The sequence below is a fragment of the Mus pahari genome, chromosome 8 (genome assembly GCF_900095145.1).
Source record: "Mus pahari chromosome 8, PAHARI_EIJ_v1.1, whole genome shotgun sequence".
NCBI classification, from domain to species: Eukaryota; Metazoa; Chordata; class Mammalia; order Rodentia; family Muridae; genus Mus; species Mus pahari.
In genome coordinates, this window is record NC_034597.1 from 101,592,789 (window position 1) to 101,605,749 (window position 12,961).

At 35.8% G+C, this 12,961-nt stretch overlaps 1 pseudogene; it reads left to right on the forward strand.

Moving 5' to 3' along the window:
* Positions 1-10,757: 10,757 nt before the first annotated feature.
* The window catches only part of LOC110325161, a 15,921-nt pseudogene continuing 13,717 nt past the window's right edge, over positions 10,758-12,961 (forward strand).

Genomic DNA, 12,961 nt, shown 5'->3' on the forward strand with positions numbered 1-12,961 from the left:
GTTGGGAATGGTTGCCTTCTAGCTGTTTCCAAATGCATGATGTACTCATGTGGTACTTTGTAACTGGCTTCCCTCCCATCACATATTTAAGAACAGACCGTCTATAGATAAGGGGAATGGAACTCTACTTTGAGACAAATGTTTACTCTAAACTGAGCAGTGGCAACTTTCTCAGTGAATTTAATATTACACACAATTTATCACTGTAGTGGGGATTACAGGGCTCCCCATTTATGTTCCCATAATGAACATAAATGCTCATTATGTTCATTTGCTTGTTTGTTTGTGAAGGGATTTTCTTTCTTGGAGTAATACTTTCAGTAACTAAGAAAAGTTTTTCATTGTGGGCAAATCTCATTTATCAACTATATCGGTTACTCTGCAATATTTGCCATTTGAATTCATACTGCCCACCTCTTCTCTTTTGCTCATCTTAGGAGAATATATCATCATTCATTCTGACTTTAATTTTTTTCTACTATTGAATCAATACTTATTTCAATAATATAAAATACTAGTGATCTAGACACAACTAGGAAAGTTGGAGTATGAATCATATATTGTGTTTTAGGGCATATATAGTACAGGATATTAGCAACTGAGTAAAACCCAATGGACTAGTACAGAAAGGGCTGTCACAGCTATGGAATGATGAGCAAAGAGACTGACATAATCAAAGAGAAGCCAGTTTATTCTAGTTTGAGTAATTAGTAAGCCATAACTGAACTGTGTGTGCTAATCTCAGTTCTTGGGGTTCCATGTCATTTTTATTAAAAAAGTAATCTAAAATTTCCAGTACAGTGTTTGAAACAGACTACGTATTACCAATCGTTTCTGTAATTGACTGACTAAGTGTTTTATCCAACCTTTGCATTGTAAGGTACCTATCATGGTGGCCATAACCCTGACATGGTTCATAACTTTAATGATTCATAAAGAAGTTATACTGGTTGTGAGAATATCATCATCTTAATGGTTTAAAGACTTCCAACTATGTTCACAACACTATCTGTGGTGGTTTGAATGAGACTGGCCCTCAAAATCTTACAAATTTGCATGATTTGTCCTTAGTACATGAGCTGTTAGGATTAGGAGGTGTTCTAGGAGGTTTGCCACTAGGGCTGGGCTATGAGTTTTCAAAAGCCCCTGCTAGACTCCTATACTCTCTTTCTCTCTCTCTTCCTTCCCCTTCCTTCCTCCCTCCTTCCCACCCCCTCTCTCTCCCTGCTGCCTGTAATTATTTTTTCAGATCTGTGCCTACCTGTTTGCCTTCATGGTTTCTGTCATGATGGTAATAGATTAACCTCCATGAAACTATCAGCAAGCAGCCAATTAAATCCTTCACTTTATAAATGTTGCCTGAGTAATGAAGTCTTGTAATGCAAAGGAACAATGGCTAAAAGACTGTCCAACTAATGAATTATTTAGCTTCTCATTTCTAGTAGCAAATAGTCCCTATGGAGTAGGAAGTTTCACCCTAGTTTCCTATGTACAGTGTCTTGTGCTAAAAGTCAAGCTGAGATTTGCATGGATCAAAGCCATTATTCTCTGAATAGTGGCGATTTAAAAAAAAAACTTAATTTTTCTGTGAATGTATAAAATATATTTTCATGCCAAATATTTTTTCCTTTGCAATCTTAAAATTATATATAAAAATCACATTCAAATTTCAACTCAAAGAAACCATTAAACTACCTTGAAGATCCTCTAATCAACAATTTGGGTCATAAGAAATGATTTTGTAGGTTTCATTTTCAGAGTGTCAGCAAGAGTTATCAGATATGAAGGGTTTAATTACTATAGCTCAGAATTTAGGGGTGACAATAAAAAGCTTCACAATTAAATTATAGCAGCAGAAAATGTATCACATTTGAAAAGATTAAAGGAATACTGTTTATAAGAAAACATCTTATTAGATTGAAATTAATTTTCGGTCAAATTAGATATTTGTTATGTTTTCTACTAAATGACTTTTGAATGGACCTGTAGAGGTGAGTAATAGTTCTACATACAACCATGCAATTAGGGACTTAATTGGGATGTCTCCACAAAAGGAGATAACAGCTTTCTTTATTAAAACATTAACTTGTGAATTGAACAAAAATGACACTCTCTCATATCCTGGTATATTCATTATGTAACATGAGTGGCATTTTTCCTACAAGTAAATGCAGGTAAACCATTCGTAAAGAAACATGAATGAATAGCACATGTGACAAATTCTTATATAATAACTTTCCAAATGTGCATCACTTTGCTGTGCTGCATATGTGATAGTTTATTAACTGTGATCGAAACCTGCCCTGTTATGTTTGGCTAGTTTTATAAGATTGTTTAGCTTAAAATGTTTTTTTTTTTCATTATGTTGACATTTACAGGGTTAAATAAGTATCCATGTAACTATGCGAAATTTTAGCTCTAGGTCTAGAAAGTCTATACTATAAAATCCCGTCCTTATAAGGAAATTATGTCAATGTTTGGCTTATTGACCTTTTGAATTGTTAACCTAGTCAATAAGATATCAATGTCTCTAACGTTAATCAATCCTTTCTTAAATAATAAGTACAGAGACTTGAAATCTCTTTTATCAATCATTACAATGAGCTACAACCCTGTCATTAAGTCAACAGTAGCATCAGAAACATTAAATATAACAATAGCTTCACATTAGGTTCATAATATGTCAGAAGCTAAACTCATTCTGCAGATGGAAATATTCACTTCCAATGATTAGTTACATCATGGGTATATTGTTATATAATGTGATTTTAGTCTTCAATGTCAACATACCTGGATTTTGAATTACCTAGGAAACATACTGTCTGAAAGATTCATTTTAGAGACATTTAACTGAGCAGGGACACTCTACCCTGATTATCAGTGCCACCTTCCTATTGGTTAGTGTCCTGGAATAACTGTGAAAGGTCAATTTTTGGTGATTCCCTTTCTGCTTTCTGCCTCTGCCCCCTAAAGTGTATTTTTGTCACTAATGACTGCTTCCTGCTTTTTACTTCATGATAGTCATTACCTTCTCATACTCTGAGTAAAATCAACCCCCTTCATATCTGTTTTTATTTTTATTATTTATTTCTCTCTCTCTCTTTCTCTCTCTCTCTCTCTCTCTCTCTCTCTCTCTCTCTCTCTATATATATATATATATATATATATATATATATATATATATATATATATACATATATGGTTTTTTGAGACAGGGTTTCTCTGTGTATCCCTGGCTGTCCTGGAACTCACTCTGTAGACCAGGCTGGCCTAGAACTCAGAAATCTGCCTGCCTCTGCCTCCCAAGTGCTTGGGATTAAAGGCGTGTGCCATCACTGTGTGGCTTTCATATCTGTTTTTAAACAAACCTTTGGATAGCATGACAAGAAAAGTCACTTCTAAATACATATTTCAATTATTAGGGTTTGTTTTTAAAAGAAAATAGTGAGTTTGCTCATATGAAATCAGGATAAGTGTGCAAATTAATGTGCAACCTTAGTTCATTCTATTGAGTAAAAAGAAACAATAATCACTTATGGGATATACATAAATCATTATATTCAAAGGATAAGATAATGCAAATGTGCTCTTGTACAGCTAATAAATCAGAACAATTAGGTCCCATTCAAGGCAACCTAGAAACTGAACCAAGACAGTTCACTGCAAAGTATGCCCTACAGAAGACTAAATAGGTGAATGTATTAAGTAATCTCAAACTAGTGATCATAACTCTCCAAAGCTTTCAAATCACACACTCATTTTTAAACCCTTAATAAGGCTTAGCAATTTAATTCTGATAATCTAATATTAATGACTTCCATATTATATTGCAATTTTCATTTGGTCAAATTGACACTTGATTTGTAATTCAGTAAGAATTTACCTTAAATGATTACAACCATATACACAATTACAAACCAAGGGACTTAAATTACTCACTTTAAATATCCTGGGGAAATCAAAAGGCTAAAGACAAATCGTTATAAAAGGCTTCCTATGAGGGACAAATGGATGTGAGAGATTGCTGCTGAGAAAGACCAGGGGAGGCTAAAAACACACATTAAGTATAATTTATTCCTATTGATAGTTAAACTTGCATTAAGATGAAACTATTTGATATAAAAATATCTTTATACTTACTTTACTTGTGATAGACTTTACATGTCATCAGTGGTCTATCAAGGTACTGCTGAATTCATGATTTTATTTGATAAGTTATCAGATGGTTAAAATGATTTGAATAATTAAACAAACTACAGATGAAATTGCAACTTTAAGATCTCAAGTGTCTGGTTATTTACAACTTCTTTCTGCAAACAATAATCTACACAACAGGAGGTATTTTAATGTCACAGAAAAGTTTGCACTTGCAAAAACCTTCTTATTCTTTTTTGTTGTCTTTGTAAAATCCTAAATAAAAAAAATAATATAGTGTCTTCATAACCTCTTTCTCACTTTCTTTGTTATTACTTCCTGGTAACCTTTTAAATTAAAAGTACCTCTCATGATATTTCATATTTCTTCAATAGCTTCTTTCAGTGTAACTTCTAATTTTTCTAGTGTTCTAGGATTTGAATCTCAGGGATCCAAATGTGTGGACATATCCAGTCCTTTTGCACACTAGACTTGAAATTCAAGATTATTTGTCTCATTTATGGCTTTGTTGTCATTTTATTTTCATTCTTATCCATATGCAACACATTTAAACTTTTTTCTGAAATTTTTACACAATTCTATTTCATCTCGTCATGCTCTGCTTTTATGAGTTATGAGTTGCTCAGTATTTCTTTTCATGCTATGCTAAATTTTTGTTCCAGGCATTCTTGTATTTTTCTTAAGAGTATAAAGAAGATGTCTTGAAATAATGTCCCAGGCTCTGAGGTCTGTAATGTCGAATCACTGTTGTCTTCTGATCATGTGACCATGGGTAGGTCTTTGTAAGACAATGCCTATTATAATGGCATTGCCATTCTCCACTGTATTCTTTTTTTATTTTTTTAAGATTTATTTATTTTATGTATGTGAGTACACTGTAGCTCTCTTCAGACACACCAGAAGAGGGCATCAGATTCCAATACAGATGGTTGTGAGCTACCATGTGGTTTCTGGGATTTGAACTCAGGACCTTCGGAAGAGCAGTCAGTGCTCTTACCCACTGAGCCATCTCTCCACTGTATTCTTTGGAGAATACAGTGGCCCCCACTGTGGGGCACTCAGGGGTCATGCTGAAATCTGCCTTGGTTCTGTACTTCTTCCATCTCTGTTTCATTGAATTTCCCTTAAGGCTCAAGATAGAAGGCAGGTGACTGACAGATATGCACAACTTTTTCTTATTCTGCATACAAAAGTTACACTTCATAAACCACAGCCCTCATGGCTTCTTCGCATCCCGCAGCAGTCCCAAAGGATGCACCTCTGAAGAACCATTAACATAGGAATATGTAGATTAGGTTCCCAAGTCAGGAATCATTGGAGGACACACTGAAACTTTAGTATGTATTTCAGATTGTATACTTTAACTGATCACATTCACAAGAAGTACAATAGGGCTGTACATTGAAGTATAGGTTCTAATATTTTATTCAAAGTGTGTCGATTCATCATTTCAGGCTTAAGGTACTACTGAATACAGACAGCTATTTCTGGGGTGAAGGTCTCTAAAGGTCAGTGTCTCCTGAATATAATTTACAAACAAAAGTAAAAAGTAATAATCAGGCTACAGCTTCAAGAATCTTAAAACTCTATATAGATTTTCTTATTATTGAAAGAAAACTGTACTTGAAATGGAAAATAAGATACTGATGTGTGTAACCAAAAGCCAAAAGTACTGCTGGATTAAGGCATAGGTATTCAGATATTTCTCAAGAGGGTTGGTTTGCTCAAATACTTCATTTTTAACCAATTCCCTTAGAGATTTTCTTCAGAATTTATATCCTTCAAAGTTCAAGGAGAGGAAAATTAATTTTCCTCATTTTTTTTTCTGCAATGTCACTAGGACTCACTAGTTGAACAAAATTAGTAATTGTTAATGATGAACATCCCACATGTAGATGAAACACCTGAAACACTTTTGGCCATTTTTTGATAGTGACTTCTCATGAAGGTGAATGTGAGCAAGTGAGAATCAGGAAACATCTGATTGGTTGATACTAGAGAAAATTATAATTATCTTCATATACAGTATGCCTTAATTATCAAATGATAACCAGACTCAAAATTGAAGGTTTGGTACTAAGTTTTTATTATTTCAGGTAGTTCTGAAAATATTAAGAATTGGAGACTGCCAACTGAAAGAGTCAGATGCAGATACTTACACCCAACTAATGAACAGAACCTGAGGCTCCCTGTGGTTGAGTTAGGAAAACACTAGAAGAAAATGAGGAGGAGGACGACTAACTGGAACCCCCCAAATTTCTCAGACACTGAGTCACCAACCAGGCAGCATACACCAGGTAATATGAGAACCCCAATACATAAACAGTAGAGGACTTCAAGGTCTGGGCTCAGTCAAGGAAGATGCATCTAACCCTCGATAGACTTGGGGCCCCGTGGAATGAGTGGGGAAGTCTAGTGGGGTGGGATGGTGGGGGGTTGGCGACATCTTCTAGGAGATGGGGGAGGAGGAATGGAATGAGGATATGTTGGAGGGCAGAACAGGAGAGGGAAAACGACTATACTGTAAAAATATTAAATATTTAATAATAATAATAATAATAATAACAATAATAATAATAGATTCTCCTTGTGCACAGGAAACTTCCTGGAATCTATGAAGGTGGGCCTAATGAGAACTCCTTGTATTGGAGGATACAGAACCTCAATTGACAATCCTTTGTATCCAGGCCAGGCTTCTACTAGCAGGTCCAGGTCACATTCAGTTGAGGTATTGGCCAAACAACCAATGCTGATTCTAAGAAAAAGGATTTTCTTCACAAACTGACAGTTGAGCTCCATTGATGAGGACAACATTCACACAACTCACGGGACATAGAAAAGTCATACTGATTCCTGGTGTCCTCTATCCTCTGGTTCCTACAATCACTTTTCCTCTTCTTCTATGGGGTACTCAGAACCCTGCCTAGTGATTTGCTGTGGGCTTCGGCTTCCGCTTTTATTAGCTACTAGAGCAAACTTTACTGATGGAGATAGGACTAGGTACTGATCTATGAGTATAGGGAAATATCATTAGGAATCATTTCCTTGATCTTTTGGGGTAAGCAGCCTTGTTTGGGAGTAGCCTTCGGCTTCTGGTTGATAGCCATCCTGGAAGTGTCAGGTATGAAGTTAAAGCAGTCATGGGATGGCCCTCCCACAAGAACAGAGCCATCATTGCCACAACTTATCTTGCAGAGAGGAGAGGTTGTAGGTTGAAAGTTTGGGGCTGTGTTGGTGATCTCAGTTCCTCTACTGGAAGCCATGACAGGTTAAGAAGGTAGCCTTTTGGGGCTCCATATCCTCCATTACTAGGAGTCCTCATTATGGTGTCACCATTATGGGTTCCAGAAGGTTTTTACTATACTAGGTTTCTACATCAAGTCCTAATGTACTTCAAATATAGTCCTCTCCCTGTACTCTCTCCAACCCTCTCTCCTGACCCTGATTCCTCCTGTTCTTATTCTTACTGAAACCAGTCTGCCTGCAAAATGTATTCTAGTTCTATTTTCCAAGGGGATCTATAGCTCTCCTTGTTACTTAGCCTCACTGGGTCTGTAGATTGTAGCATGATTCTCCTTCATTTAGCAACTAATGTCCACCGATAAGTGAGAATATACCATGTTTTTCTGAGTCTGAGTTGCCTTGTTCAGAATGAGTTTTTCTAACTCTAAGCATTTGTCTGCAAGTTTCATGATGGCATTTTCTTTAAGAGCAGAATAATACTCTGTTGTGCGTAAGTATCAGATTTTAAGTTCTTCCCGGTTTCTGGCTGTTATGAATCAGGCTTCTATGAACAAGTGTTTTTGCAGTAAGATGGAGCACCCTTTGGGTACATGCCCAAGAGTGGTATAGCTGAGTCTTGAATTGTATAGTATAAGTCTTTTTATCCAACAAGGAGCAACATAAGAGAGAATGGGCTTATTTTTGTTTACAGTATGAAAATCTCTTTTTAATCATTGTGGGTGAGGGGTTACAGCAAACTACTGAGGTAGCTGCTTATATTATATCCAGTAAGGAGGCAGAATGCAGGTACAGAGTAGGGTCTAGTTGTTTAACACCAAGCCTTTACTAGCCAGTGGCCTAATAGCGCACATTGGTTCTAAGAAGTTAGGTTGAGGTTCCCCAATCTCCCAAACAGCACCACCTACTAAGGGCAAACACACAAGCCCCTGGGAGACATTTGACATTCAATCCATAAAAGCATGTGAGGTTTTCTTTTCTTTTCTTTTTTTTATTAGAAAACTTTTTAATATGTTTGGAAGAATGTGAGTACTTTATTTTTTTATGTTTTTTATTAGATATTTTCTTTATTTACATTTCAAATGCTATCCCGAAAGTTCCCTATACCCTCCTCTGCCCCTGCTCCCCTACCCACCCACTCACACTTCTTGGCCCTGGCCTTCCCCTGTGCTGGGTCATATAAAGTTTGCAAGATCAAGGGCCCTCTCTTCCCAATGATGGCCGATTAGGCCATCTTCTGCTACATAAGCAGCTAGAGACATGAGCTCAGGGGGTACTGGTTAGTTCATATTGTTGTTCCACCTACAGGGTTGCAGCCCCCTTTAGCTCCTTGGGTACTTTCTCTAGCTCCTCCANTGGGGGCCNTGTGTTCCATCCAATAGCTGACTGTGAGCATCCACTTCTGTGTTTNCCAGGCANTGGCATAGCCTCACAAGAGGCCGCTATATCAGGGTCACTTCAGCAGAATCTTGGTGACATGTGCAATAGTATCTGGGTTTGATGGCTGATGATGGGATGGATCCCCAGATGGGGCAGTCTCTGGATAGTCCATCCTTTCATCTTAGCTCTAAATTTTGTCTCTGTACCTATATCCTTTCATGGGTATTTTGTTCCTTTTTCTAAGGAGGAATGAAGTATCTACATGATGGTCTTCCTTCTCAGTTTTCTTGTGTTTTGCAAAATGTATCTTGGGTATTCTAAGTTTCTGGGCTAATATCCACTTATCAGTGAGTGCATATCTAGTGACTTCTTTTGTGATTGGATTACCTCACTAAAGATGATATCCTCTAGATACATCCATTTGCCCAAGAACTTCATAAACTCATTGTTTTTAATAGCTGAGTAGTACTCCATTTTGTAATTGAACCACAGTTTCTGTATCCATTCCTCTTTTGAGGGACATCTGGTTTCTTTCTAGCTTCTGGCTATTATAAATAAGGCTGCTATGAACATAGTGGAGTATGTGTCCTTATTACCAGTTGGAAGATCTTCTGGGTATATGCCCAGAAGAGGTATTGCTGGATCCTCCAGTAGTACTATGTCCAATTTTCTGAGGAACCACCAGACTGATTTCCAGAGTGGTTGTACAAGCTTGCAATCCCACCAGCAATGGAGTAGTGTTCCTCTTTCTCCACAACCTCACCAGCATCTGCTGTCACCTGAATTTTTAATCTTAGCCATTCTGACTGGAGTGAGATGGAATCTCAGTGTTGTTTTTATTTGCATTTCCCTGATGACTAAGGATGTTGAACATTTTTTTCAGGTGTTTCTCAGCCATTTGATATTCCTCAGTTGAGAATTCTTTGTTTAGCTCTGTACCCCAATTTTTTAATGGGGTTATTTGAATTTCTGTGCATGTGGTTTTCAAGTGAAGATATTGAGTAGAATATTGGGTATTGAAACTTGGAGTTAAAACTTTAGGATTCTGGTATAGAAATAACCTGAAAAAATATTTTTAATAATTTAAAGTATGGAAAGTGAATAAGGAAAACAATTAAACTCTATGATCTATATTACTACAATGTTTAGACTTCAGTTATAAAAGGAGAGATTGATTCATAAAGATTTTACACAGGAAAACAGTCAACAGTGTGGAAGGAGAACCAAGGATATGACTGTGCTGCCATATAAATTTTCAGGGTCAGCTCTTAGAACAAAGAAAGGAGTCACAAGCTCCAGTACTCAGAAATAGCTTCACCAGTCATGGGCCTCACATCACTCCATAGCGTGTTAGAAAAGTCAATCAAACTGTCGTGGGCTTAAGATGAGAAATTGAGACATTTATGTGTTCTGTAATTCAAACATCAGGATATGTAAGCTAACAAGAGGAAGCAATGAAGTAAAACACTGGAAGAAAGGGTGTTTTATTTTAATATATTTCACATGCGATGGAACCATCAGGGAGGTCCTAAGTGCTAACCAGAGAATACCCTCAATTGAGGGAGCGCAAGGCAGTAAAGGAACCCACTGTACAGTTCTCTCTGCTGCCCTGGCATGTTTCTGCAGGGTATTCCGTGTCATAATTATTCACTCAGAGTGTTTTGATGAATTCAGACAGTCCACACACGTACTTTACTTTGTTCCTAAGGCCAATGAGACTCAACAGACACACCAATAAGCTGAGATTATAACTATCTGAGATTTATGGATGAATATAACTTTAGGGAATGGAGTTAAGATGGGAGCAAGATGGGTAGATGTCTCCAAGTAAGAGCACACCATTTGGTTGTACAGTGCCAGATGGTCAGCCATGAAGACATACATATAAGTAACATTATATGTAATGGCCAGTTATATTTAGGAACATATGTGTATATGCAAACACATATGTGTATTCAATCACATTTGATGAAAAAGAGGCCATGAACTTGAAGAAGAGTATGGGATACATGGGAGAGTTTGGAAAGAGAAAAACGGAGGAAGAAATGGTAACTTATAATTTTAAAAATTTAAATAAAAATTGTATTTTATTCACTTTTTAATTTATTGTACTGAAATTTCTGTACACGAGCATTATTTTTTTATTTCTCTTCAATTTTACTTTGATTCTACATCTTGAGAATCTCTTACACGTCTTAGAACCAACACCTTTCTTGGTTATTTCTATGAAGAAAACTCTTAACATCTGAAATGCATAGTAGAGTGTCTTCACTGTTTAACACATTAGGCCTCTTGATGAGATCTTGAAATTGTGACACAACAAAATCCTAGGAGCTTTTGAGGACCATTCACTCCTAACCATCTTTGTCTTCCCATTGCACATTTTTCATAACTTTATTACAATATAATGTCATAGTGTTTGTCTACAACTCCAACTTTTGTATATTAAGCTGAAATATTTGGAGAAAGACAAGTGAATCTGCACAGAAAAAATGATACTTATTCCATGCCATGCTACTAACCAATGCTTGAATTTCAATTTTTAAAAAATTATTGAAAGTAACAACACATCAAAACAAAGAAATATCTCACAGTAGAGAAGTGTTAAGCAATAAATGAAACTTCTTATAGGAAACATTTTAAAATGTTACAAAGAAAAGATAAGTTAGAAAATCCCAGAGAAAGAACAAATTAATGCCACCTAAAGGGACATTGGTGGGCTGAGCATATAAAGTATATTTTTCTGTTTGATCCACTGGATAATCAAAATCTGAGTAAATTTAAGTTATAACTCAGTTTTGTTTCCTCATATGAAAGTTCTTTGTATGTTACATTGACTTCATATTTTAAAGACAAGAGTAACATAACTCAGGAAGACTTGGGAGGCTATAAGAATATAGATGAGTGCCTTATTGACGAAGTTGAATAATACACAGCTATGGTAGGTAGAATTCTTTGAGAAATAAGTGTGGAGGATTCAGACACCTTTGGAAATATCTTGGCCGTGAAGAAAAAAAATAACAAAGAGATACTTCAAGTGAAAGGATATTTTTGGAAGGAGTGGCTCTTTAGGGAAAGTGACATCTAATAGGCATATATGAAACTGCCGATGAAGCAAAAACAGAACACTAAGATAGTCTAATTATGTTTTCTCTGTCGTAGCTTTAAATGAGAAAAGTAATTCAAATCAAACCTAAAAATGCATAACAGCATTCGTGATTCAACTATCTACAATAGGAAAACAATTATAGTGTGAAATGTTTCTGGTTAAGAAAGTATGAATTATGATAAATTCCTTGCTTTGTGTGATATTGTCTTACTTCTAGAAAAATTTTCTTTAGTAACTTCTTTCTATGTACATTTGCATAACACTAGAAAATTGCTTTTGATGTCACAATATATCTAATAATATTCAGACCAAAACAAAAGTGCCTTGTGAAACTTATAACTAACATATAGCTAAAACCCATGGATAGGTAATAAATTAGAGGCACTCACCATAAAAATACATGCATATGTACATAAATAATATATAAGTATATATATATATATATATATATATATATATATATATATATATATATATATATGATAGGTATATAGATATAAATAATTAAATGTAATTTGTAGTACACACAGCAATACACAGCATTGTTGAAGGACAGTGAGATTATTTTCCATATATTTTATCATTAAGAAAAGATTTTCCTCTCCAGGAGGTATAAATGACAGATCAAGTGTTAACTTTCACACTTGTGTCTAGGTTTACTTCCTTTCTGTCTTTCTTTTAAAAAATACAACAAAATAAAATATAAAATAAAACAAAAGTTGTCATGCATATTTGACAAGTCAAACAAAAAGAAGGAAAAGAGCTCAAAAGAAGGCACAGACTCAGAATCTTACCTGTTCACACACTCAGAAGTCCCCTAATAACACTAGACTGGAAAACATAATATATGTGCACAGGACCTGGTGTTGACCTGAGCAGGCTCTGTGCATGGGCTTTACTCTCTGTTTTCTCCAATGAAATGGCACTGAGTATTCCAACCACTCCAGATCATTTCTCATGATCAGGAGTAGCTGACCTCTACTAAATAAAGGCTTATACAGATTTGTTCTTTCTTCTCTTTTTCCTTTTCCCTTTTCCCTTTTCCTTTCCTTTCCTTTCCTTTCCTTTCCTTTCCTT